We start from the raw sequence: 27,022 nt of genomic DNA on the forward strand, positions 1-27,022 counted from the left end.
TAACGTTAAACTTTAAATGATTAATACCTTATTCATGCTCGCTGACATGGAGTCTCTGAGTTAGGCAGTAGTTTAAGAGTGACCTTAAGTGTACACTTTCATCACTCGGAATGGGAAATTATAAGATTTTATTGATACCAAAGCCATTGTAGAATCTGCTTATCAGATTTTTTTTCTTTTTTATAAATTTCCCTTAATGGTTCCTGATCAGTTTTCTGTTTGATAAAAAGTAGGCCTACACAGGTTTTTGCCACACAGTCACACCTGACTAAGCTTTGGCTATACAAGGTAAACATAAGCCTAATGGTTATGTCTGTAGCTTTTTTCAGCTGCATCAGGCTCATTCAAAAAGTCTCCCTCAGATTTCCTTCTAGAAATGTTCAAACCTAAAATGCCATTATTCATACTAAGGCTTGGCTGAATATATGATGGTTATTATTTACTGAGAATTGTGCCGTCATATTGCCCAGTATGTTCAGCTAGTCAACATTTTAAATTCAATATATAAACAATAGTCAATGTCAAACCATCTTGCATTCGTCCAGATTTGTAACTAACCTTGACTGAGAGACTATTTAATCATTGTTTTGTTTGAAAATGATGTAGGCCATGTATTGTCTGGACTGGTCGCCATGGAGTTTGCAACTGGTATGCACGAGTTTAATTTGCGCGTGCACCGCGACGCGCTTATCTTTTCTGAGCTGCAGTTTATAAACACTGTTGCCTGTTGGCGTTTAACAAACACGATAACTATTTGTATTTATCCCTAACTTTTGCCAGGCAACACAACAGATCCGGAAGTGGCTGGTTAGCAAGCCATAGACAGACCAAGAGACATGCACTGTAAGTTAGCACCTTAACGTTACCTCACTGTGATTTGCTGACACCAAACTTGAAGAGAACAAGTTTACCTGATTACTGCTCCCGCAATTCACTTGCACGATTCTTTTTTCGCTTCTTCTGTGAACGAAATGATAGTTCCACTTCATCATCACATCAAAGTTGTAAACACTGACACCCGCTTTAACACGAGGGAAATTCGGGGCCCTTCCGTAATTAGCGGAGGCCTACGCAACTTACATAGTGAGCATATAGACCTGCCCGCCTCTCAGAAACATGCAGGTGTCGATAAAAGGAACTGATAAAGTAAGGGGGCATCCGGTTCCGATGGTTCCGACAATTCGGAACCGGTTCTCAACTGGATTCTCGATTCCCATCCCTATATCATCACATCAACACATATGGGCTTAATCAGGACTGAATAGTGCATACAGATAGAGTCATTTGTATTACTGTAGTGTACAATAACAGTAGATAAGGAGGACAGCAGTCAACCTCGGCTCATTTTGTTTCCATCAGCTCTAAAAAAGAATGTTACACAAGAGTTCATGCACATGTAGCTCTCTGACTCCCTAACTTTGGATTTGCTTTTCTCTACAACTACAGATTTTGTTTTTCAATACATGGTTTCATGCACAAAACCTGATGACAGGTCTTTGAGCAGAGCACTTCTCTGAGGTGTCTTCAGCAATTTCCCAAATGGGAGCAGTATAATATTATTTCCAAGCATCCAATAAGATATTGCTACTCTCATCATGTAAAGCCCTTCCACAGACAGACTGAATATTCAGCTTTGATTCAATTTGACACATTGAAACTGTGTCAGGCTTAAGGTCATGTTTAGTCTAGTTTGAAAAGATAGCGTTAACACTTCATCACTATTCAAGTCCTGGGAGTATCCCAGTCCATAAAGATACTGAGAGTGAGCCAGCACTGTGTTATTCCATCAACAAAGGTTCAAACCCCAGAGGAAGAAAACAGATCTGATGAGAGCAATTGTCTTACAGCGCTTTGATAGACAGGTATGTCTGAGGTTGGATGACAAGTAAAATGTGAGAACAACATACATCTGTCCACATTCCTGCAAGTCATCTTGTAGGAAGAAGGATAACAGAAAACTTGAAGAAACCAGTGCAACCTGTGTTGGATAGTGTAACCTTTCGTCCCTCTGCTGAACTTGGAGCAACTTCATCAGGTCAGGGAGAAAATGTTTGAAAGGTTGGAAAGCCACACAATGAAGCCTTCCATAGTACTATAGTATTTTATCATGGAACTAAGATTACAATGCACACAGTATGATAGTTAATGGGATTTCCATGTCACAATCAAATTATCACAAGAGATGTCAGCTAAGACATTAAAACATAAAATCTGACAGTTCACAGGTACGACAGCATACTGCAAGTAGTTGAGAACTTTATAATCAAGCATCACTACACTAAAATCCCTGTCACATTACAGTAATGCCATCAAATAACAAATGTGTCTTCAGGCTTTTAGTTATTGTCACTACAGTCATGAGCCCATGAAAACAGAGCCGCAGTTCACTATAAAGTGCACATGTAAGGGGAGTAGCATGAATTCTCTTCATGTTGCACTGCCAAAACCAACAGCACAGGAATGTACAGCATGTTTGGTTTCACTTTAATGAGATAAAAGTGTAGCAAACGGTGCAGCGGCCCTCAAAGAGAGTACAGTATGTAAATGAGAGATATGGTTACATGTAAAGCAAAATGTAACAAAGAAATATTTAAAACATTGGAGAAAGGACCTTCACATGCATTCACACAATACTCCCTGCTATGTTGCCACTGCAATAATCTACAGGTTAAAACTTTTGTATTCAGCACAGCAGATATGAGCAAATATCCAGGGTGTGCCAGAGACTATTATCTTCTGCTTTTTTAGCTCCTGCCCCAGTGACCCGTTTAGTCACATGTGAGCTTTACTCATTCATTCATACACTGAGCGAGTGACACACTAACACCCTAGTCTGATCAGGTATCCGCTTATCTGATCCCGTGTAGAAGGTAAGAGGAAACAGAGGTAGTTGTTCTCTGTGTCACACAAACAGACACACACTCACACTTGTGACATAAGCGCAGACAATAGCTCTCTTCACCCCATTATCTGTGTCTTTGTGCCAGAGCGGGTTGCCTGTTCTCCTGTCAAAGACCACACAAAGACTGGTGCCCTGGAGGAAACCGGGGGGGAGTGAGCAGGGAGGGAAAAAGTGTGTGTGTGTGTGTGTGTGTGTGAGAAAGAGAGAACATGTGCCTGTGTGTGTTTTACAACTGCTGCATTAGCTCCTGCAAGTGCTGCTATTCCCACGGGGGTACTGTCAGTGGCTGGATGGACCTCTCAAATTTCCAGCACTGCAGCAGGACCTCGTGGCGCAACGGTAGCGCGTCTGACTCCAGATCAGAAGGTTGCGTGTTCAAATCACGTCGGGGTCAAGCACTTTTAACAATACCAATTAACCTCAGTGCAGCTATGAATTCAGTATCAGTCCCGGTTAGTCAGAGAAATACACTCAGAAAGTGGAATACCTTGGTATGACGCACAAATTAATGAAAGCAAAAGCGAGATGCCAGTCACACTTGTGGGTTTCAGCGAAGATAACACACGGACGTGTTTGTCATTAGTCAACGTTTAGGAATGTCAATGGTTTGGAGATGATTCCATAAGGATAGATAACAAACTACAAGCAGCAACAGTGATATGTGACCATGTCTGTTATCTTCTAAAGATGGCATCAACGAGCTCTGCTCTGTAAACTGAGAAAGTGGGAGAAATGTGATAATGTGACCAAGACTGTGTTCATTATCTTATCACTGTTTTAAAGGCGCCCTTGAAGTGCGATGTAATCAGTTCCACAGTCAGTCCTGAAAACATGTGTCCATAGAAATGAACTGCATATTTTACATATTAAAATACCTATAAACAAGTTTGAGTTGAGAATTCGAAAAGTGATGTGATGATATGATCTGTTCATTTTCAATTCATACCAGACTCCTGATATAATTTCATTCAGTACTTAGAACTAATTTCCTAAAGATTACCTAATTGCTTAAACACCTAATTACCTAACTAAAATAAATATTTTCCATAGGTTGAATTCAACACAGGAAAGAGATGTTATTTTAGAGGATGAGAGATGAATGTAAGTGTATATGTTATTGTGGCTTTTCATATTTTACTTTTATTGGGTTGTCTACATGGGAATGGGTATATCCTTTAAGTGATGAAACGATCAGGAGTGTGAAAATGAACAGATAAATACCAAAATCTCAAAAAGTCATTAGAGAGGACTGCAAAATGTCCAGAGTTTCACTGCCTGAGCACAGAGCTTAGACACCACCATTAGGCTGCGACCTCTGACCTCAGACCTCTGGGAGCACAGACCTCCCTGTGAATCATCAGTTCAACCCAGTAGTTCAACCTCTCAACCTCCCACTTATTGCGCTCCACACCACAATAACGGCTGTGATTTACAGAGTGTATTTTCTCCTCTGTGAGTCATAAACACTGGTGTCACAGATGCGGTCTGCCATTCTATACACAGACACAAACACACACACGCATGCATTGCACGCACGCAGACCACACACACACACACACACACACACACACACACACACACACACACACACACACACACACACACACCCCTCACCCCGTATCTTGGCCCAAGTGTTCACCTTTGCTATCAGGAAAAAGTAAAACAAATGCAAAACAGAAACTGTAGGACAGTAGCAGGCTACTGCCACTACTGCTGCCAGGTCTCATGTACTGTATTCAACTAACTTATGCGTGTGTTAAATACAAAAACATAAAGGTTTATATTTGCACACAGAAGCAGCCTAAGTGCGAGGAGAAGGATTCAGACTGAAGCACAAGACATTTGTGCAGCAACAGACTGAGTGCAGACAAATAGATTTGAGCAGGAGCTCCGGGGGGTGGGAGGTGGGGCCGACTCCATATTAATCGACCCAACAGACACGTTTGCTGGTTGACATCATACATTGGGGGTGAGACAAACTCTTGTCTGTGGGACACAGTAGTGGATTTTTCAGTTTAGTTTAGTTCCTCTGCTTTGTTTTAGCTCACTAAAGACGAAATGACCTCTGGGGCATAACAGCTGCTTCCTAGTAGAGCACTGCAGCCCCATATTGTGGGCTATGTACAGAGTCTGTCTGTGTGTAGGTGCATTATTGATGCCCTGCCTGCCCAAAACCAGCATAGCCTGCGGAGCATAACACTGACAGAAATATGACACCTACATACACACACACACACACACACACACACACACACACACAGCACATGCAGCTCTGCACAAACTGGAGGCCTACTGCATGTAGCACATGCACAGGAGCACATCAATGGTACACAGCATGACGCAGAGAAAGTTGAAGTAAGTGTAATTAAGTTCAAAAGATTTTCACATATTGCAGTGTAACGAGCTGCAAACAGTGTCAGTGAGCAGCCCCCAAACCTGTATTTAACTTTACAACGTTGTTTTTGAGATAAAACCCTGAGAGCAAGAATGAAAGAGAGAGAGGGGATGGCTACCCACAAAAAAAGCAATGTAATGTTATGTAAAAATGTTTTCCATGGCTATTTGTTGCATCACTACCCCACTGACACAGTTTATACCCAAAGCCAATCAACTTTATAATCACAACCCAATGTTAACCCAAATCTATATATTGAATATCAATATATTACACAGTAAAACACCATACATGAAGTTAGTGGAATCAACTTTCTCATTAACTTTAAGTTAAGTTTTCAGATTTTAGAACTTATAAACATGAGTTGTTGAGTTCTTGAGGTCCTTTGATTTGAAATGATGAGTTGAATGAATGAACTGCTGATAGTTCATATTAGACTTCCCATCATGCATTATTTGAGAGTTAAAACTCTCCAGAAACTCTTATTTTTTGTACTTTGTAAAACATACATGATAGAAACATGGCACCCGTGATGAAGGTTAGTATTGAATTCAGTCCCTATACCCATATAGTAGTTATAATTTAACATCATGACACATTAGAGCAGTTGATTCAACTTAATTTCTTAAGTTCATTGAACTTAACACAGTTGGTTTTACATTTTTGAAATTGTAATTATGTTTAACTAACTATTTAACCTCAATTCAGTTAACTCACATTTCTAAGCCAGCAGGGGAACTTAGTTTCTCAGTTGAATGAACTTAAAAATATTTATGGTGTACTTTCTGCCCTACTGAGAGATTCAGTACATATTGTGGTGATGTATGACTTACACACAGTAGTTAGTTGAGTATAATCAGTGTCTTCACAATAAGTTAAATAATGACCCACATTTTTCCTCAATTTCTGTCAAACTTGTTGAAATAAGCCTCATGTATTAATGCTTGTTTCAGAATGGACAGATCATATATAGCAAACTATCTGACTTTAACTGAAGATAAATCGCATATATATCAAGCATTTTATTGAACGATAGAGCACAATGAGCTAAACTGAAACTTCATATCAGTTCACAGCCCACAGTTGCACCGGATTCAATACAGTTTTAGCCATGTTGTTGTATAAATATAAAGTGAGAGTTCAGGACAGTTTTTATCAGCCTACCTCAGCAGTGGTTACACTATTGGCTGGCTGTTGTCAAAAATGGGCCGACTACAAACTCACAAAATCTAAAATGTTGTTGTTCCCTCACTGTTAGTGCTTCATTTACTGACCAACATCTCACATTTAGACTGAGAAAACTTCTCAGAAAACTCCAAAACAACCACGTTTGTAAATGAATCTTTCTTCCCAGCTAATTCTTCAAGTGGAAACAAGCAAAAGTTCCCATGTAACTGGAGAAAATCCTCCCTTGTATTAAGAAAGAGTCAACTACTAGATTAATGGCTTTGTAAGACGTGTTTGTAGTTCAGGCATGAAGGATCCAAAGATATATGTGTATTTCTTTTGGCCAACAGTTTACATCTCCCCACCCTGTACACTACAGCACAGTGGCAGTGCTGGTGCCAGAGAGGTTAGCAAGGGATCAAGCTGGTATTTCAGGCCAGGCTGTCAAACACAGAGGCCAGTCCTGCAGCCTCTCGACCTCAAGGCCCTCTAAATATCTGCCACACCTACACACACTGAGCCAGAGCAGAGACAACTGTCAGTTCTCTGGAGTATCATACTGTAGCTGAGTGGAGGGAAGGAAGGCAGAGAGCCAGAGAAAATAATCTACTGTCACTATAAGTAAGAGGTATAGGCATTCTTTAGACTAATGACACCTGATTTCCCAAGCTTTCTGATTGGGGATGAGCTGTATGCTTGGATAAACCCCTGAAGTCATCTCCCCTGCTGCATGATCTGCTTGAGTAGAGGATTTGTAGTCCCTAAACCTTGTTTCTCCAGGACTACAACTCCACATATCACCCCTTGTGATAAGCACAATGTGGAAAGCAAAGCATCTGGTGTGGATAAAAAAGCAGGTCGTAGCGCGTGTGTGTGTGTGTGCGTCCACACCGGCCAGACATGCTGCCTCATGGCTCAGCATGAGTTGGAACCGCTGCTGCGATGAAGGTTTCTCTAACAAATTAAAACGGACATTATCACAGGAGGATCTCATTGAGCACTTTCATAATGATACATCGTTAAGCCAATTAGAGAGTAAAACTTCAGACAGGATGTGCCAGTGATTACGAGGCATGACAGACGTAAAGAAAAATACAGCAGTGTGTTGTTGTGTGACAGAAAGTCTGAGAAGTTACATCAGTTAAAAGATTTTTTTAAGCAAGTTCTTTAAAAATTATGTTTTCCAGCTTGGGGACCTTATAGCCTCATAAGTGGACAGACACCATTTTCATGAGTTAATTAATACATGGCTTTAAGGTAAATCCCTGTAGTTATGCCAAATTGACAGAAAAAAGTCACAGAAAAAAAACAAGAACTGTAAACAGCTGCTTAAGCAACAACTAGCATGTTGGCTCGCACCCCAAAGTCACGTTTTTAGTAGTGTGTTTATTAGAAATCTGTAGAGAGTCCCAGGATGTGGAACTTGTTCAGGCAGCTAGCCAGTTTCATCCCATCTGAGACACTTGGTCATTAGCAACAGCAAGGGGGCTTTACACACACATGCAAACACACCTTGCACACATTTACTGTCTTGGGAATATGGGACATGCAAAGTAACATGCATGATCTGGAAAACTGGGGATGCATTGAGGAAAATAGTGTGTGTGATTGTATTTGCAGGAAAAGCAGGAATGCAGCTGCAACCATGAAGCTAAAGCTAGAGGGTTAGGGTTAGATTGCTATAAGCTTGATGAAATGTCTCAGTCTGTATGCACTATAATGCACCCACAAGGACTTTGAGATAAACTGTAATTCTAACTGCTGCAGCCCCACTGAAGGTCTGTTCTGACAAAACCTCAGTGGAACATACAGGGGATGTAGCTCAGTGGTAGAGCGCATGCTTTGCATGTATGAGGCCCCGGGTTCAATCCCCGGCATCTCCAATATCTTTATGTTGAAAACAATGAAGCTAAGAAGTCTGTTGTAGTCTCCCTATGCAGGTTCAAATCCTGCTGACAACAGTGGTCAGTTTTCAGCTGTGGAAAAGAAATGTGCACAGTTGTATACTGACTGAGACTTAAACATTAGACACACAGTTTCTCCTGGACTTAACAAGCAGGACTTGAGGGATAGAAGTTTTACAAAGGCAAGAAAAGCAGCATAGACGTTTGACCAGGGCTGGGCCATATGAACCAAAAATTCTCTCACTGTATATATATGTATGTATATATATATATATATATATATATACACACATGTATATCTTGGTATTTTTAACAGCTCATACTGTGAGCTGGGTGCTCACAACATTAGTTACTGTGCACTCTATCAGAATATAACCCTGACTTTTTAAATGAATATTTTCATTTAAAATTCAGTCTGTCACCTTATTTGTCAGTTTAAACTACTGCTTGCGCACTGACTTTATGCATATGTTCTCAGGACACAGAACTCTTATGTTCTCAGGACACAATTCTCTAGTTGACCCTGACCTCTGATCTCGTGTGGATGTGAGAAAGCAAGGGACAGTTTCCATAATGAAGAGTCTATCTGTCAGTTTCAAACACTTACCAGTAGAAATCAACCGGCAGAGCAGAGCAGAGGGTGAAGGTGTCGTGTTACTGAAAGGGCATGTTAGTCTCAGACCCCGAGGGAGTAGTCCCATCCTGGCCATCTGCTCAGCCTGGGACTACAGGAATAGTCAGATTTGGTGCAGATGTGAAACATCTGTGTGTTATAGTTAGAAGGACATAGATTGTTATAAGAGGTAAAGAGCAGGTGACAAGAGTCGTGCAGAGCATTTTCAATTATCCATCATTATCATTGTCAGTGTGTCATTTTCTTTCTATGCTCACGGGGTTTAGTCTTAATCTAAGGGAGACAGTGAAAAGTGCAGACATGCCAGTGCCAATAAGCAACAATATGAGAGCACAGACAACTAAATCATGACTGAAAGAAGAGAACAATGAATGCATGTTCTTATTTAGTAGCCACTTTGAAGTTATTGTTACTGAGAGCATTCCATATGCAAAAGAGCCTCACGAACATTCACAACAACCACCGAGCAATGGAATAAATCCCTGTAATTTCAAGAAAATGCTACTTAGCTTGCCAGTTTCTACTGGAACAATGTCCAACATTGGCTACAAAATGATGCAAAAGGCACTGAAAATGAGAGTAGTCCCTGCATGTTAAGGCCTGCTGCTTCAGTTGAACTGGTTGAGCACTGCAAGGCTCTTTGTGTACTTATAGAGGCAGCAGTCAGCACAATTTCGGCACACTTTTGTTTATTATTTCATAAGCACAGAGGTTATGCTTGCCAGATGGGGCCTCCAAATGAGCCAAGAGAAACACAGAGCGCAGGGTGAATCACCACGAACAGACAACCCGCAGTGGAGATGTCACGGCACACACAGCTCTTTCACAGACTGCAGATGTGGAACACAGAGAGGTCACGGAGTGTTTTCTAGGATTCGTGTTGGTGTGTGTGGAGGAGGAGCAGGAGGGAGGAGGTTCCCTGGGATCTAAATGTGGAACAAACATCATTATGCGCTACATATTGTTTAAAGAGAAGCGTAATGTCATTGTTCACGTTGACGAATGGTCAAACTGCTATTTCAATCGTACAGTAGCAGCTACGGCGACAACAATAGACTTCAGTCAGTCAGGAAATGCATGAAAGTTAAACAGATGACGGGCAGCTTGAACTGTCGTATCTGTGGATGGTGAACACACAGAATAGGATGTTGAGTGTCAGATTTTGCTATATGTAAAATACAAGAGGAAAAGATGCTCTTCTGACTTATATGATCTGTATTTCAATAAGCTCCTATGCCTCAGGTATTCCACATGTGCTCAGGTATTCCATCACACATTTCTTAATACTGCAAAACATCTACTAAGTGGAAATAGTTGAAATTCAGGTCGGTGACCATGTAATATGACCTCACAGAACAAGTCCGGAAACCCTGACGTACAGAATCCATTTGTACTGAGGAGTGTGCTCGTCATGGTTTGTGCAGAAGCAACAGACTGTGACCGTGAAGCACAAGAGCACACGCCTCACACTTCACACCCAAGAAAAGAGGATCAGTTTATCTAGACAGAACTCTGCTGTGCGCGCATGTGTGTGTGTGCGTGTGTGTGTGTGTGTGTGTGTGTGTGTGTATGTAGAGCAGACATCGAGATCCCAGGAGTGTACAGGCCAGCAGAAGGGAGTGGCAACTCTTTGGTCTCTCATGTTGACACAGCGCACCATGCTCCCCACATCTGTGCTACGACTGCAGGGCGCACAAACCAGCTCATGTGCCCACCAAAGAGTTCCCTCACACCGCGTTCACACACAGCTGGTACATCGTATGTTAGAGGCCCTTCTCCTTTCAACAGCAAAAGAAGCGCATGTGTCCACTTTCTGTGTTCAACATGTCGGGACACTGATGCAACCCAGCCAAAGAAATACGCTACCAAAACGAGTCTGGCCGTGATAATCATCAGCAGGTGTAGACCAGGTTTCCAAAAAAGAGGCCTTGGAAATTTTTATCCATCGCAGCACAACCCACAACCCACAACCCACACCCACCGCCCCACTTCTTATAAATATAACACAAGTATTATGGTAAGTATTATTAATACTGATATATTTAGAGAATTTAAAATAAAAATTGCATTTCAGGCTTTACACAGAATGGGATACGCATGAAACATATCGTGTGGAAACCTGGAGTACACAGAAAGCCTAAATTTAACCCATTGGTCATAGTGTTTACGCATTCTCAGATTGTAATTCAGTCATTCTGCTTGTTTTTAACAGGCATTTCAAGGTAGCATACAGTCATTTATCAGGTCAACTCAGACTCAAGTTATGCATGTCAGTTGGGGAAGGCTCTTTATAGCTCCACAGAGCCAGCCTCATCTCAGTGTTCAAGGTAACACCTAATATTTACCGTTTTTTAATCTTTAGTATCTGCACACAGAAGCCTTGAAAAGCTTTGACCCCGACGTGATTTGAACACGCAACCTTCTGATCTGGAGTCAGACGCGCTACCGTTGCGCCACGAGGTCGACACCTATGTCACATGACATTCGGAGAAATGATTCATCATATGCAGAAACCGCTTAAGGTGAAATCAGTTGTGTGTTTAATGGAACGACTGAAGCTTTGACTTTACTCACAGTTCACGTGGAAAAGGATGATGTGCTGGTGCTTGATTGGCAGCTTGGTTGAGAGTGATGGATGGCACATTGACTGACGGGTGTTTAACCTTATGAAACATTTTAGTGTTACAATTCACCATCTGCAGCATCCTGAATCTGTCCCTTGACACATGTGGTTAAAGTTAATGATGAGATAAGGGACTAAGGTTATCTTGATTTGAGTAATGTATAGATTCCATCAGGAGCTTTGGTGTTTTCTATCTGACAAGTACCTTGCTGATGTATCCACAAGGTGCAACTTAAAACTCTGACCCCGACGTGATTTGAACACGCAACCTTCTGATCTGGAGTCAGACGCGCTACCGTTGCGCCACGAGGTCCTGTACTGAGCACATGGTCATCCTCCTCCTCATCGGACAGGAAGGTCATGTCCGGCAACAGATCTTAATGGTGACCTGACAAAAGGCAGCGCTGTGGAAATGTTGTGCAGTGAAAGCCACAACTGGAAGTAGTTTCTTTCTCCATAAGCCATAAGTTAACCAAAGTCACTCAAGGCAAAAGTCAAGATGGCGAACAGGATACTGTACGTCAAAAAGAATATAACAATGTCAATGTGTTTGAACTGAGATTGTGTAGCAGTATCATGCTGCATTTTCTAAACTGAACAGATTATATGACAAATGTGCTTTTTTGGTGATACAAGGTTTTGACTTATGTAATGGAAACACAGCCTGAGTTGATGTATTTTAACACAATAAACTGCATAGAGAAGTTTCCAGTTTAACAGAAACTCCATATCTCCTGACAGACGGACAGAAAAGGGAAGGGGCGAGAAGAGAGAGAGCTGATGAAAGCCACTTTCCAAAGGATGACTGGGGCAAACATCCAAAACCCACAAACACTGACGTCTGAAACTCTGAGCCACAGAGACTTAGAGTAAAGGGATGGACTCAAAAATACATGAGATGTAAACAAATGGAGAGACAGCTGTCTAGAGAAAGAGCAAAAGGAGAAAGAGAGTCCAGATGTGTGTTTGTATTTATAAGGAGTTGGTCCCAGTGTATTGTACACTGGTACACTGTGTTTATGTTTTGCCATTCCTCGAACCGAGCTCTGCTCTCTCACAATATCCATTAGCTGCTTGGACAAGAACTGACAAAGTAAAATGGAAGAAGAAGAACTGTGTGTATGAGGACTATCAAATTTCAAAGTAAGCCTGGAAGTAAGTGTTCTATTTACAATAATACGTCTGTGGAGAATCTGGATCCGTTCATGTGTGTTTGTCAACTGCTGGAAGAAGAAACATGCAGGGCACTGAGCAAAAGGATTTAAGGCTATGCAGGCTAAATAACAGGACCACCTCTATGTTTAATGCAATACAGGTAAACCACACCTGAAACTACATCCTCCAAAATCATCATACAATTGAATCAACACCTCTATAAAACTATTTGATAGAAACTGAACCTTGCAACCTTCATGAAGGAGGATTTATTGTTGTATTAGACTGCACTAGTTTCAGCTGAGTACATCTGATACGCTGCCAACTGAGTCCAACTTTAGGTACAACATCAATGTCACACCATTGTGCATGGTGAGCCTGAAGAGAAGCAACATCAGTGGGAAACATCCACGTAGGTTAAAAGAGAGAGACGGCAATAAAAATTAGGTGTTAAAGGCAGACAGGCAGGAAAGGAGGAGGACACTGAAGAGTGAAAGCAAGAAAGAGAGAGGGGAAGAAAATCAAGGATAAAGGATGTGCTTAATTGTTTAGATGGACAGAATAAACAAAGAGAGGAAGAGAGAAAGTAAGGGCAGCCAATCAGCTCGCATCACACTCCGATCGTATATGATTTGACATCTGTAGATTGTATTACGTTTAAACAACAATGGAAAATTCTAATCTCTCTGGGAGACGCAGGTGAAGAGCTTAACCACAACAAGCTGTCATACTATCCAGGACCTAACACGCCGAATGTGACTGAAGGTAACCTGGTGAAATGGACAAAAGCTTGCTGGTTCAAACTGGAAGGACCTCCGAACATAAACCTCGATGAGTGGTAAACTGTGCAAAAGCTGCCTTCTGTAACACTTTATATTTGTTTTGACTCCTGGATTTAATTTCTAAGAAATATGTAAATACAGTTCTGCTATACAGCACCCTCCAGCACACAAACACCTACAGCTACGACATCTAGGAAGGTGGAGATCCCAGATCAGGTTGAACATTAATATGTAATCACAGTTTGGCTGAGGGTGATCGGTCTCCTTGAGTTCAGCCAAATTCGTGTCTCACTATCAAATACACACTGGCAGAACTGAAACTTCACTGGCAGAGATAACAATACTATCTATCTGCTGTTCCATCAAAACTGACGGATGAAACAATTTCAGAAGAAACAGATGCTGTGATATGTCAAGATTTTGTGACAGTGCAGTAGCATCTGACTCCAGATCAACAGGCTGTTTTGTGTTCAAATCATGTTGAGGTCAGTGCAATGGAGCAACACCTTCAGAGAGCAGAGCTCCACACCCGAGTTTTAAAATCTGTTTTTTAGTGAGCCTTAAGCCAAGTAAAACTGAACTACCATAAACAAACTTTTTTAGATTTCTCTATCATTTTGTAATTTATTTCTACAATGGTTGTTTTGACAGAATATTCATCTATCAGCACCTTCATTAACAAGCTGCTGCCATTCTCGTCTCTTCTAAAATCTAGATGCCAGCATGACGTTTTCTAGACGAATTTGAGATCCAGGCCGGGACTTTCACCAGGAAGTTTCACCACATAATGGCATGGTTATAATCATGTCTCTCTAATGTCTCTAATCATGTTAATGTACCGGTTCAAGCTTTATTTTTATTTTGAAACAAAACATATTTGCCCGTTTAAAGGGGGTTCTCTGCTGCCAAACGTGGTTTCTTGATGATGGTCACTTACCAAAAGCTTTGGCCATTGTTGAATTTACAATATTAGAGGTTATAATATGTCCTCTCAGCAGCGCTACATCTTCAGCAGCTAGCAACTAGCGTGCTAACTAAGGAAAGGATGTGATAGATTCTGCCGCTGGAGACAGCTCTTGGTGAGTAAAGGAATGTTTGATGCTGAACTTGCAACGTTTTTTCTAGAATGGTAAGATGCTGTTAATGCTAACGTTAGCTACGTAGCAATAGCAAAAACCTATATATAGCCCCTTTAAATGGAGATGGGTTTCGGCAGTTTTCCATCTTTATAAGTGCATGGCTGTGTTTATTTTTACTTGAGCACTGATTATGTAAAGTGCATCACACAGTCGTGGTAAAACTATTGTACTACAGTAGACACTACTATAGTGCTGACTGCTGTGGTAAGATAATGAATAGGCTTCCCTGTACTTTGCAGACATTAAGCAGTGCGTTTTAATCTTTCATCAGTCCAGACAAAGGTTTGCTGAGCACATACACTCTTCTTGAGCATTCCTCTGCCTTACTCCACATGTTAGCACCTGGATGATGCCTGGCCTGAATGCAGTCTTCTGCTGCTGGCTTACCAGCTAGAGGGTTCTATAGAAATTCATTGTGGATCAACCCATGTAACACAATCATTTAAATTCAGCAAACATTTCGCAGGTGGTTTGGATTTGTTCTATCCAAGCAAATATCTCATAATTATGTTGTAATTCTGGTGTAAGATCTCAGTAAATCTGGGGTGGAGATGATGTGTGCTTCACATAGAGGGCCACACAGATGCTGAATTCAGTCCCGTTTTACTTCAGTCTTGGTTCGAGATATTAGGAAATTCAGCTTGACAAGCACACACCATCAAGTCTCCTCAGATTTATTGAGAGCATTAAGAGTTATGGGACAATTATCTCAGTTATGACATATTTTTCCCAAAACTCATGAGACATTATTTCTTTAATGTAAAAAAGCAGCTGATTTTTCTTTTTTTTTTTATTCCAGATGAATGCAATCTGCTTCTGTATCATGCTGTTTCCCCTGTGTCAACTCTGAGAGCAGGAAGGAACACACATGGCCACTTAAACTCAACTGCTTTTCTGCTCAACGTCTTGAAGCTTGGCAGGACGAGCTGCAGTCAAAGCCAAAGGCTGACGAAGACACCTGGCTCACACAAGTGTGCAGATGTGTTTGTTTGCATAGTGTCACTATAATAGACTCTCAGCATTAATGTCATTATTCTGGAATAATTTGCGTTGTAGAAACTACACAGTGGTGAGATTTTGAAGTTAAGTGAGACTGTTGACGTCTGAGATTATTCAGACTGAGGGGACACTGATGCTCCATTCTCCCATTCCCTGAAAAAACTGGGGTTATTACATGTTTCTACTAGTATGCAAGACATACCTACATTCTTCTGTTTCCATGCAAATTTGCACCTGTGCATGAAACTGTTTTTTGTGTCCATACATCTGCATCTGCCATTGCAGTTAGAACAGGCCTTGTTACTTAAAGCTCTGCAGATGGCTTTAAACATTAGCACCACATTAACACACTTAAGCAGTCAACACTAAGACACAAATTTATTTAGACTTGCCTAATTTATACCCATAAATCACTGTCCCCAAGTTGACAATAACTACGCTCACTATCCATCCTGCTGCATGAACAAAACTAAAGTGTCAGGAAGAGAAGGAGAGAAATCCCCAAGCTCAGAAACAGAATGCATCCTCCTTGTGTCTCTGATTTGTAAATGTTCAGATTTTCCCATGTTGCCCTTCTAATGGCAAATGAGTCCAAGCATAACAACATTATATTTAACTTTCAGGGTACCCACCCACAACTAATGAAGTGCCTGTGAAGAGAGAAGCAGTGCCATTCAAGGCGTGCTCTAAAAAAAGGGGGGTTTGCATGTGGAATGTTCACATGGAGTTGATCTTTTCTCCACAGGAGCAGCAGCTGGAAAATATAAAGTTTTAGAAGTATAATAGTGGACAATATTGAGTATGTCATGTCTCCAGGCTGCATTTCTCCAGGCTACTACCACAACTCTCTCTGCTACTTTCTCCTGTCTGCTAATGGACTAACCTTGCAACCTTCAAAACCTGGGAATGTATTGCACATGACAAAATGTCTTCTCAACATGCGATCACCTCTCAATAGTTGGACTAAGAACCACAAGAAGAAAAAAAATTTTTTTTGGAGATATAGACAGGAAAAAGAAAAGAGACGGAAGCAGGAAAGAAAAGAGAAAACAAAATATAGAAGACATGGGAGTTGGGAGGGTATGAAAGGAGGATAAGAAAAGAAAGGGGTGGGGAAAAAGAGGGAAGACAACAGGAGGTAAGGAGAGGGGAAGGAGGTTGGGAGAGAATAGAAAAGATGTTGAGAGAAGAGCACCAGAGGCTACGCTGCAAGGTGAAATCTAATGAGCTCAGTGTTTATCGACAAGTGAATTAGGGACACAGTTAATGCCAGGGAGAGTTGAAATTTTCACACCCATGCCCGCACACACACAGACTGCTGATGCTTGAAACAAGACTGCATTGTAAAGCAACCTCAATACATCTAATTCTCTTTGGCTGTGCATGAAGGCAGGGTGCCGCCACGCTGGAAATAACCCATGGGATTAGTTCAACCCAGCTCAGATCTACAAAGGTGAAGAACATGGACGCCGCCACACGTACAATCAATTGCACCTCTGTAGCTCTGTTCTCCATGGTGACAGCAGTGTTGTAACTACATTCAGTTTTTTTTTTTTTTGCTCATATCTCCGACTTTCTACGATGTGCCACAACATGATGTAAGCGCACTGCAGTCCAACCCACAACAATGCAACAGTAATGATCAAATGCAACAGGCTTGTCAATGAAGGAGCCAGACAGTCAACTAGTGGCCAACTTCGCTGTGGTTTAGTCTGAGATGAAAGGTGATATAAGACGCGCTGTATCAGTTTGACTGCCTACAACCCGCTCGCTGCTCAAGGCCCCGCCTCCCCCTCCGCCCAATACTTTCACTGTGGCTGCTCTCATTAAAGTCAGTGAGTGATGGAGGAGAGCCCTATCAATCTCCCTTAAGGACCACCAGTGTTGAAGGCTTGGTGTGAGAAAGGAGCCGCTGGAGAGAGTAAATGCATTTTTTTTTTGCCCCTGACTTCAGGGGCCATACGCATCTCCGGGTGGTGGTGGAAAGAATAAGAGAGGCTTCCACTGCTGGTAGCAGAGTTCCATGCAGTCTGTTTGTGTAGATGAAGAGGTGCAGACCCACTGTAAACAATGCTGGGTTAATCCAGACACTTCAAAGCAGAAGGAGTAAAGCGGGGCTGGTGTTTACCTCGGAGTTAAAATGCACCGCCAGACACAGAACAAAGCTGTGTGTTTTTTCTATCAATTGCAGGCCAGTGCACAAACCAAACACCTCCCTGTTGGAGAACCTGTTTTTTTCCAGAGGACAAAACTATGTGCTTTTCATTTTAATCCAGCCTTGGACAAAGCAGGAACGTTGCAACAGTATGTTTGAATCACGCCAAGGTCAAGGGACTTCAACCACGACAGCTCATTACTTTAAATGTAAAAGCTTCTGAAACTAAGCTAGTGATTGCAGTATGGCTTATGTAGGATTGCTAACACATACTCCACAGGGGTTTGTTAACCGATATGACAGCCATTAAGATCAATACGTGGTGAAAGGTTATCTCCTCCAGCCAGGATCAACTGAGAACTGAAGGTTGGATTCTGTCGTGGGAATGCTGCGGGCAACAGACTGAAGAGAAGTGATGAAAGTTTGAGTGCCTCACAGCACTCAGTCATTTGCAAAGGGGAGGGTTACTGGGAAATCTAGGTGGCTGGCAGACTGTGGGTTGAAGCTTGACAGTAAGAAACCGGCTCAACCAGGTCATTCACCTAAACCTGAAAGCACATGCACACAAACACACATAAACACACACCCGTTCACTCTCTCCTGGACGGCATTAACACAAAACAACAAACATTTATCTATACGGAAGTTGCAGTGTTTGACAGATGTACTGTACAGATAGAGATTATTTACACATCACTTTGTAGAAGCCTTCGAATTCATTAGCATGCAAGTATATGCACGCACAAACACCTCAGAGGTCTTTTCTGTCAGTAAGGTGCATTACTCTATGGTGTAATGTGATCTAAGATACCTAACACCCACTGCTACTCAGCCTCCTGCAAAGAGGATCTACTGGGCTCCTGCAGTACCAGTCACTTTCCTCATGGATGTAACCCCAGATAAAATCCACTGAAACCTTCGGTAAAACCAGGTACATCTTAACGTGAAGTGACTGCTTCCATTGCATGTTTTATTCATTTTGAATGTTACTGTCAAGTATAAACTTTCAAATACAACCAATACTGGTTAATGCTGTAAAGCTCTGAATAACTACAATACCCAGAAGGCCTGGACCACTTATGATAAACAGAGGAAAATGCATAAAACAAGGATGCAAAAAAAACCAGACTAGACATTTTTAGCATTCAGAAACATCTCTCTTCTATAATTCAAATACAAAAAGCACTCCCTCGAGTCTACAGAGATTTACAATTTTAATCTAATACAGAAGATGCATTTCCATTTCTTCACCCAAAGGCTGCGCAATCAGCAGCTACCATTTCTGGTGGCCATCTTTTAGGCAGACGGTTTGGAGATGTGATGCTCTGTTTGCAGGAAGCACATGCCATTTGGAGGCTGTCTCCTTCCCTCAGGCATTACTGATCCCTAATCATAGGGTGTGCGATGGTTGGCCTGTCAGTGGCAAATCAGCATCCTCACAGCCTCAGGAAACTGACGAGCAGAAACCCATCTGTTATCAATGTACTGTAAGCAACAGGATAACCCATCCATGATTCCTCATGACATCTTCAAGTCAGCCTAAAGTGTCTCTCAATTGTTTCTGGGTAGGGGGAAATCGTACTCAAGTAAATTCTCAGCAGGCTGACTTTGACTACTCACTGTTGTTATAACATATAGTGGCCGAACACTATGAGTCAGTGTGCGACAGAAACCTCCTTAGTCATACAAGAAGGATTTTTAAATACTAAAACAAGTGGTTGATTTTCCTCCATAGGGTTCTCAGGCACATTTACACAGGTACTATGTGGTCCATTTTCTACCCAACATGAGTTTAATGTTAGCTATGTTTTAATGAATCCTGACCACACCGAACAGTCAAGACAAACATGAATGCACTGTGACTGACGGCGATTTCACATCTAAATAGTTCCCATGTCTTTCAGCTGCACTCCCTTAGTCTGTACCGAATGACCCCATTTCATGGTCCAAGCAAAGACTAATCATCCCACAACATGTTCTGTGACCAGAAAAAATGTCTGGGCAGGAAATTACTCTGCACAGATAAATCCACAACTTTACATATTCATCAGTGAAATTCTCCTGGCAAAATCTCTGTGTTGGCCAACGAGACCAGATGAGCTGAATTTACGTGTCATTTGCAGAACCATAATTTCACATGAAGTTGAAAATGTGCAGTAACCCCGTCTACCCTAATGCTTAGAGAAAATCTCGTACCTGGTGCATCTTTTTGAACATCAACCCGTTATCTTTTACACTAGAAGTGCACATCAGCACCCAGCCCTATTTACACTACATGCACAAAGGCAGGGGAATGCCAGCAATAATACATTTAAATGATAAGGAACAGTCAAGATAATTAGATTATTTGAATGGATTTGCCAAAGGGGAGAAGAAGCGTACCTGATGCCTTGAGATGTTTGTACTGCTCAAGTTAATTTTATTTATATAGATGACTATCACAAAGTCAACAGGCCCAAACATCATCAATCAAACCACATGAAATCACTCTAACTATTAATCTGTTAAAGCATCAAAGCAGGCTGCAGTGATATATTAACCTCTTTAAGAGTGAGCATCCTCACAGCAAAGCATGCACGGCGGGATATAATTTCTTTGTGGGACTTTCCATAGGTGTTCATGGGATAAACAACAAACCATTCATTACGCCATAGCTCCTCTGGGCACCTGTCAATTCCAATCAAAGACATCTCAGTCAACATGACAAAAAGTCTGAGTCATCTCTGAATCATTTCCCTCTTGGAGATCTTGGTAGCCTTGGGCTGCGATTGCATGATTGTCCTTGTGGAAGAGCAATGAAGAGCTATGGTTCATTTAGTCCATGCACAATGAAGCTATAGCCAAGGTCAAACAGCAGTGCTCTGTGTTCCAACAGCAACACACAGGACAGCAAACTAAAGCTAAAGGATGTGTACATACTGTCATTAAACCTAATTCTGTATCAGGGATTTTCTGCTGTGGTTCAATGAGACTCTCATTCATTCTTTGCAGGGCTCGTGAACGGGAACATACAGAAACAGGCAGTGTTTAAGACACAATTCATAGTGACAATATACCAATCACAATCTAAGAAATCATTCATCACACTTAAGCCACACTGAACCCATTTACTTATTATATTTCCACAGCAGAAACTCTTGAATCAGTGCCATGAGAACAGACAAGAGTGACTTCCCAGTAAGGGAAATCCTGACTTTTGTTTTGAAGACTTTAAGCTCCAGAACACAAAACCTGTCAAAAACTTGTCTTTTGCAGTCCTTACAACTACACAATGACAGGAGCCTACTTTAGCCTTATAGTAAACTTTTCCCTGTCGCTCTGTTCATGTGGCACTGCCAATTCAAAATAAATCAGTCCAAATGACTGCACAGTCCCGCCAACGTCTAAGCCCTTCTAACATGAAGGATTTATTTGTCTCCTGTAGGCCTGAGCATGCCATTTCCATTTCACAGATCTGTCTGGATGTTAGAGAGGATATCTGGGTGGGCAGATGTTTGGAAAAATCCAGACAAACAGATTCATATGAATGCCAGTCATCTCAGTCTATGAGTCATAACACATAAGATATTATTCAAAGAATTTCTGTGAGGAATTGTGCAAAAGTGCATTGTTTCAAAACAGCAATCACAGGTGAATACTGCATTTTTCTCAATGTGGTGTCATATTTCAGACACCAATAGGCAGGTGTTTTATAGGAAAACAGGTTTGTTTTCAGAAGCTCTGTGTTTGCAGCAGATGCAGAACAACAGAGAAGTAAAGATCATATGTCAGAGAGAGGAGACATTATTCAGTTATTTGGAAACCCAGTGTGCCCTGAGCTCAACAGAATAACAGTGATATAATTTGACAACATAATAGATTCCAGACCAGCAGGGAACGGTTCATAAGAACAATTATGGCTGATCAATAGATACATGGTTCGATAGACGCTAGTCGCCTCTTTTTGGCACAAGGCTAAGTTAATCAGGCTAAACTCCATCCAGGGAGCTGCTGTATCAACAGCATGAAAAATTAAGCTCATGCTGATAATGAATACTGAATGAATAATGATGATAATGTCCTGAAGCCAAACCCAGTTTAAAGTTAAAACTGGGGTTTGAAAAACATCTTGGAATTAGATATTTTACTTCCTTTACTTTAAGTTGTTTAAGTCACAACACATTGATGGCTTTATTAAAAACACATCAGGTCATGATGTAGCCTAAGTAAATGCTACAGTCAGGTCACTAGTTAGTACTAGTTAGTATTAAAGGATACTATAATCCTGATGATTGTCAGACTAGTGCGGACTAGAGAGACCAATACATGATGAACTGATGAAGCCGCTTGGATAAGAGGCAAAACGTCTTCCACAGACAAATACAAGTCCAGTTGCCTTCGATTTAATTTGAGAGATATAATCCTGATACCAAATTAAACTGGTGTCACACAAGCGCTGAATTACCATTTGCAGATTCGGTTTAGCATCTTTGAGGCTCATCTACTAATAATAACTACTAATTCGAGATCAAAATGTAGGTTAAATGGTGTTTGATAGAAGCTTAGTGCAGCTACTGATAAACCATGTTTATTTACTTTATCCATTGAAAGAAAAGACTGTCTACATATTGCTCAAGGGTTGAAAGACCCAGAGTGCATTAGTGGGATCAAAAGCCAATGACAGACAAAGCCACATGAACACTTTGATGTTTTACATGAATCTTTCTCCAAATTGTAGTTAAGCTCAGCCTTCCAAAGAAGCATCAAAACTCCTTATATAGTAAATCAGTTAGCAATTAATTCTTCATTCTAATTGTATTTTCCCACCCAGTGTGTACAGAGACCGCTCCGCCAGAGGGTAAACTGCTCCAGTTCTGTTCTTGCAAACATCTGCCCTGCTAAAGTGATGCTGAGCAAGGCACTGAATCCCTAAAGGAGCACTGTTGTATAGGGAGCCCTACAGACAAAAAAACCATCTTGGCATATAGCATCACATCTGTGTTTACAGCGGCTACACAAATGCTAATGGTAAAATGCTACTTGGGAACCTTTGCAGAAATATGATTATGCTTTGTTGTGAGTTCCTCACAGTCTGAGAAAAAAGACAGCTACACAAAAACTAGTTATGTGTCAGGTTAGAAACCACAACAGAAAGGAGAAAATTCAGAAAGACAAATTATATGAACAGCGACCCTTTTTGACCCCTTTTCCTGAGGATTAGATGGGAGTCGCTCAGGGCAAGATAACACCAGTGATACAGAGGTCAGAGTAAAGCCAAAAGAAAGCTGGTTGACAGGAGATAACTGTTTGTACAAGTAGCAAATTGAACCTGCGTCAGACTAAGACTAAGTGACAACACTGAAATTTCGGGAGCGTGTCTATGTTCCCACAGCCCTATATTCCCCTTTTATACCCTTTCAGAACATTTTGCATCCACGTTCCACGGCGTCTTCACATTTATCCACCTCAGCGATCGTTTTTGTAAAGCATCGTTTTCAGTTACGGAATTCACCATTCTAATGTGGATGGAAGGGCTAACCGGATAAATATCACCTGGGTTAGTGTGGACATGGGCTTATGGGAACATATAAGACTGTGGGAAAATAGGGCCTAATTTTCAAGACATTCTTAGAAATGTGGGAACACAGGGCTGTGGGAACATAGAGCTGTGGGAACATAGGGCTGTGGGAACATAGGGCTGACCTCGAAATTTCACTGTAATGTGAAAGAGGTTGCTCAAAGTAACAAACACACAAGGAATTATCACATAACTGTATAACTGTAAACTCAAAGCAGAATTTAGCAATAGGCAGTTAGCCAACAGCAAAAAAGTTAGCAGTTAGCTAGCTGGTGAAGAAAGTCAACACCTAGCAAGCTAAAAGCCAGATATTTTTTCCCAGCAGTGGAAACCATAAGAGCAAAAAGACGAGTGAATATTGGGACTTATCTGTGTCAATTCGCCAGAAACACAACTTCTAATGAATACTACTGTTGCTCTGTTTCGGTTGGAAGTGTACTGTAAATAGACACTTGTTTACCATAGCATCTTGTCAAGGTTATCTGTCTGTCTGTTAATTATTTCTTCTGCACCATAGTGGCCAGACAAGAAAAAACGTTAACTATATGTCTTTTCCATAACAAACCTGACATAGCAGGAAAAGCACAGCTGTATTTAATTACAAGGGCTCCATTTAGGTGTGCTTGTTTGTGGGCCTGGTATTGTGAATGCTAGTTCACTGTTGTGGCTTACTGACACAACTAAATGTAAAAGACACACCGTTAAAGTAATTGTTTCCACCTCTGCGTTTCTTGCTATAAAAAATTAAAAATAACTGCCATATCTATTGCAGCTTTAAGACCATCATATGACCTAATCAGGACTGAGAAACTTAAAACACAAAAAGGAGCTTTTTGCAAGTTTTGGGATTGCCACATAGCCATCATTAGCATTAACACCTGTTTACTTGCCAGTCTTGCCAAGAGCTTCAGCCATTGTTGCGTTTACAAGACACAAGGTTATAATACGTCCTACTTCTACAGGGCAGATTGGACACTACAGTGAGGAGATAGGCCGGGGCTAGATGGTTAGCATGCTAACTTAAGTAAAAGCAAAACAAGAGGGTGGCTTGCCACCCTGGGAGGCAGCTCTTGGTGAGTAAAGTAATGAAGTTTGATGCGGAACTTGTAATGTGTCCTCTAGATTGTTAAGTAAACAGCTGTTAATGCTAACATTGGTTTAGAAATGGCTCTTTCAAAATAAAAAAAATTAACTTGTTTGAATTTCTTAAATGTTTTAAATTGACAATTGTTTTCATCAATTTTGCTTTTCATACATGATGTTGTATGTTCTTTCAGGTTTAATAATATAATACATAAATGTGTCCCTGTTCCTGTGCTATAAACCAAATGTCCTTGCATTGCAACAAGAAAGACTTCATCTGTCTGATTTCATTCAAATGTGATATGAAAATAACCTTACATAAGAGGATGTGTAAGATTTGTTAGGTGTTCCCTTCCAAAGACAATCCTGAAGAGATCTTGGTCTTAACCCCTGCTTGTGCTCCAGTAGCTTAGTGTTCTATAACTGCAATCATGGACAAAGAAATAAGCTGTTGACAAAACAGTGGATCACACCCAAGAGGGCCTGGCATGGCCCGCATGTTGAAACACTGCAAACCACATAGTTGGCCTTTGCCATGACTTGCTCAAAATTGGATCCAGGATCCAGAAGCAGGAATTGTCATCTCACTGAGACGTGGGATGAGAAAAACAAGACTTAACGATAACTTGAAGTACTTTAAGCAGAAGGCTGCTGCATTAAAAAAAAAAGGAAATGTGCTTTGAATTGGTCTGATCCAACTAACTGAATTAACTAAATCTACAGATTTACCACCTGTGAATTATTCTTGACCCTGACTACGTCATCATAAGGAATAACATACATTTCATGGATAAGTAAAGCAAATGTATTTATCTCTACACTACATCTAGTCTCCTCTCTAGTCCGCTTTAACTTCATTCCTTTCCAAGCCAGTAAAAGAGCTAGCCAGTCAAACATATTATATTAACTACCAACCTGCAACACTGAGATTCTGAGTAGAGCTTTAGTTTTGCAAACATCTCTCTGCAGACTAGTTGCTCTGTGGGAAGAAATAATCTTGGTGGTTAAGTTAGATGTCGATATGCAGAGTATTTTTCTTTTTCTGGCTTAGAAACACTAAAGTCAGGGAGTCATGTGGCGTAGTGGTCTAAGCAGGCGCCCCATGTGTAGAGGCTACAGTACTCTCTGCAGTTGGCCCCGGTTCGAGTCCCGCATCGGACAGCCCTTGCTGCATGTCATTCCCGCTCTCTCTGCCTCCCCGTTTCCTGTCTCTCTCTCTACTGCACTATCAAATAAAGAACCCAAAAAAATATACTTTAAAAAAAAAAGAAACACTAAAGTCTATTGCAAAAGTAAGAGAGCTGTCTCTGTTTCTTTCTGCTAACTGAAATAATGCTGATAAAAGTTATCAATTACCCTAACTGACCTTTGAAGTTCATTATATATTCATATTTTTCCAACTATCCATGTTTCCTGGTCTACAAAGCTATGTCTCCTTGGCTGCATCCACTGACGTTTAACTCAACCATTGTGACTATTTCTGCCTCCAGAGCAGCTCTGCCTCAAAGAAATGATTGTATAAAAATAACTGGAATCTATAAAAGCTGGGGAAAAGCTTCCCCTCTTCACAGAGCCAGATTTGGGAGCTTCCCTTGACTAAGATGTGGAGCTACAGCAGTCTATACCATTACTGAATGGAAAAGTAATGCCTGTGTGTATTTTAAGAGCAGAAAAGGGGGGCCTCCATGTTAAGACGTGCAAAGTGTAGAGAGTGGAAGCTGTCAAAACAGCCTTTAAGAATGCGTTGGGAATGTTGAAAGTGCTTTTCCATCTTAGCAGCATTAGCAAACATAATGTTGGCTCTTCCTGTCTGCATTTAATTCAACAGCTTGTCACCTTGCTCAGTTGGTCTATTTAAAATAATCCAAACGTAGCCTATGAAGTCCATCCTTCAGACTGTGTGACTGCATCGAACAGCAGTGTGTGACCTCGTGGCGCAACGGTAGCGCGTCTGACTCCAGATCAGAAGGTTGCGTGTTCAAATCACGTCGAGGTCAGAGTTTTAAACTTCACCTCTATCCTGTGGCATGCAAAGACATCAGTAAAATACTTGTCTGATTAAAGAAAACAAAATGACCTCAGATGAAATGACTCACATACTCCTGCATCTAAGACATTTCTCATGCCAAAACCTCAAATCAAGATAACATTCATCCCATCTTCCCTGAACTTTAACCACATGCATCAATGGACATCATCCTTTCCATTTTAACTGTAAGTCACATCCCGCATCGAGTTACTCATGTCAGAACCTCACATCAAGATAACATTCATCTCATTGCCTTATCTCATCATATACAGGCAGATTCAGGATGAACTGTAACACTCAATTGTTTCATTAGGTTCACATCTTAAAAAGACGGAAATGACAAAATTATCTCCTAGAATGCGATAAAAAAGAACACAAAGGAATTAAGTATAAAGTTTGGGTTAAAAGAAACAATAACCTCTCCAATGAGGGGTTTATACTTCAGATCGTGGCAACAGCTCAAACCCTGGTTCAAACCATTGATTTTCCTTGTAAAGT

The 27,022-nt window shown here is 41.1% G+C and overlaps 1 protein-coding gene and 5 non-coding genes across 6 annotated transcripts in view; 3 read left to right on the forward strand and 3 right to left on the reverse strand.

The window, feature by feature from the left end:
- Positions 1 to 27,022, reverse strand: part of LOC111228205 (partitioning defective 3 homolog) — a 368,887-nt gene that overhangs the window by 329,155 nt on the left and 12,710 nt on the right. The window lies entirely within an intron of this gene.
- On the forward strand, positions 3,225 to 3,296 carry trnaw-cca. The gene has a single exon. It is a non-coding gene; the product is annotated as a tRNA-Trp (tRNA).
- trnaa-ugc lies at positions 8,276 to 8,347 on the forward strand. The gene has a single exon. It is a non-coding gene; the product is annotated as a tRNA-Ala (tRNA).
- On the reverse strand, positions 11,394 to 11,465 carry trnaw-cca. Its single transcript has one exon. It is a non-coding gene; the product is annotated as a tRNA-Trp (tRNA).
- Positions 11,867 to 11,938, reverse strand: trnaw-cca. The gene has a single exon. It is a non-coding gene; the product is annotated as a tRNA-Trp (tRNA).
- Positions 26,421 to 26,492, forward strand: trnaw-cca. Its single transcript has one exon. It is a non-coding gene; the product is annotated as a tRNA-Trp (tRNA).

The sequence above is a fragment of the Seriola dumerili genome, unplaced genomic scaffold (assembly GCF_002260705.1).
Source record: "Seriola dumerili isolate Sdu_G_001 unplaced genomic scaffold, Sdu_1.0 BDQW01000216.1, whole genome shotgun sequence".
Lineage (NCBI taxonomy): Eukaryota > Metazoa > Chordata > Actinopteri > Carangiformes > Carangidae > Seriola > Seriola dumerili.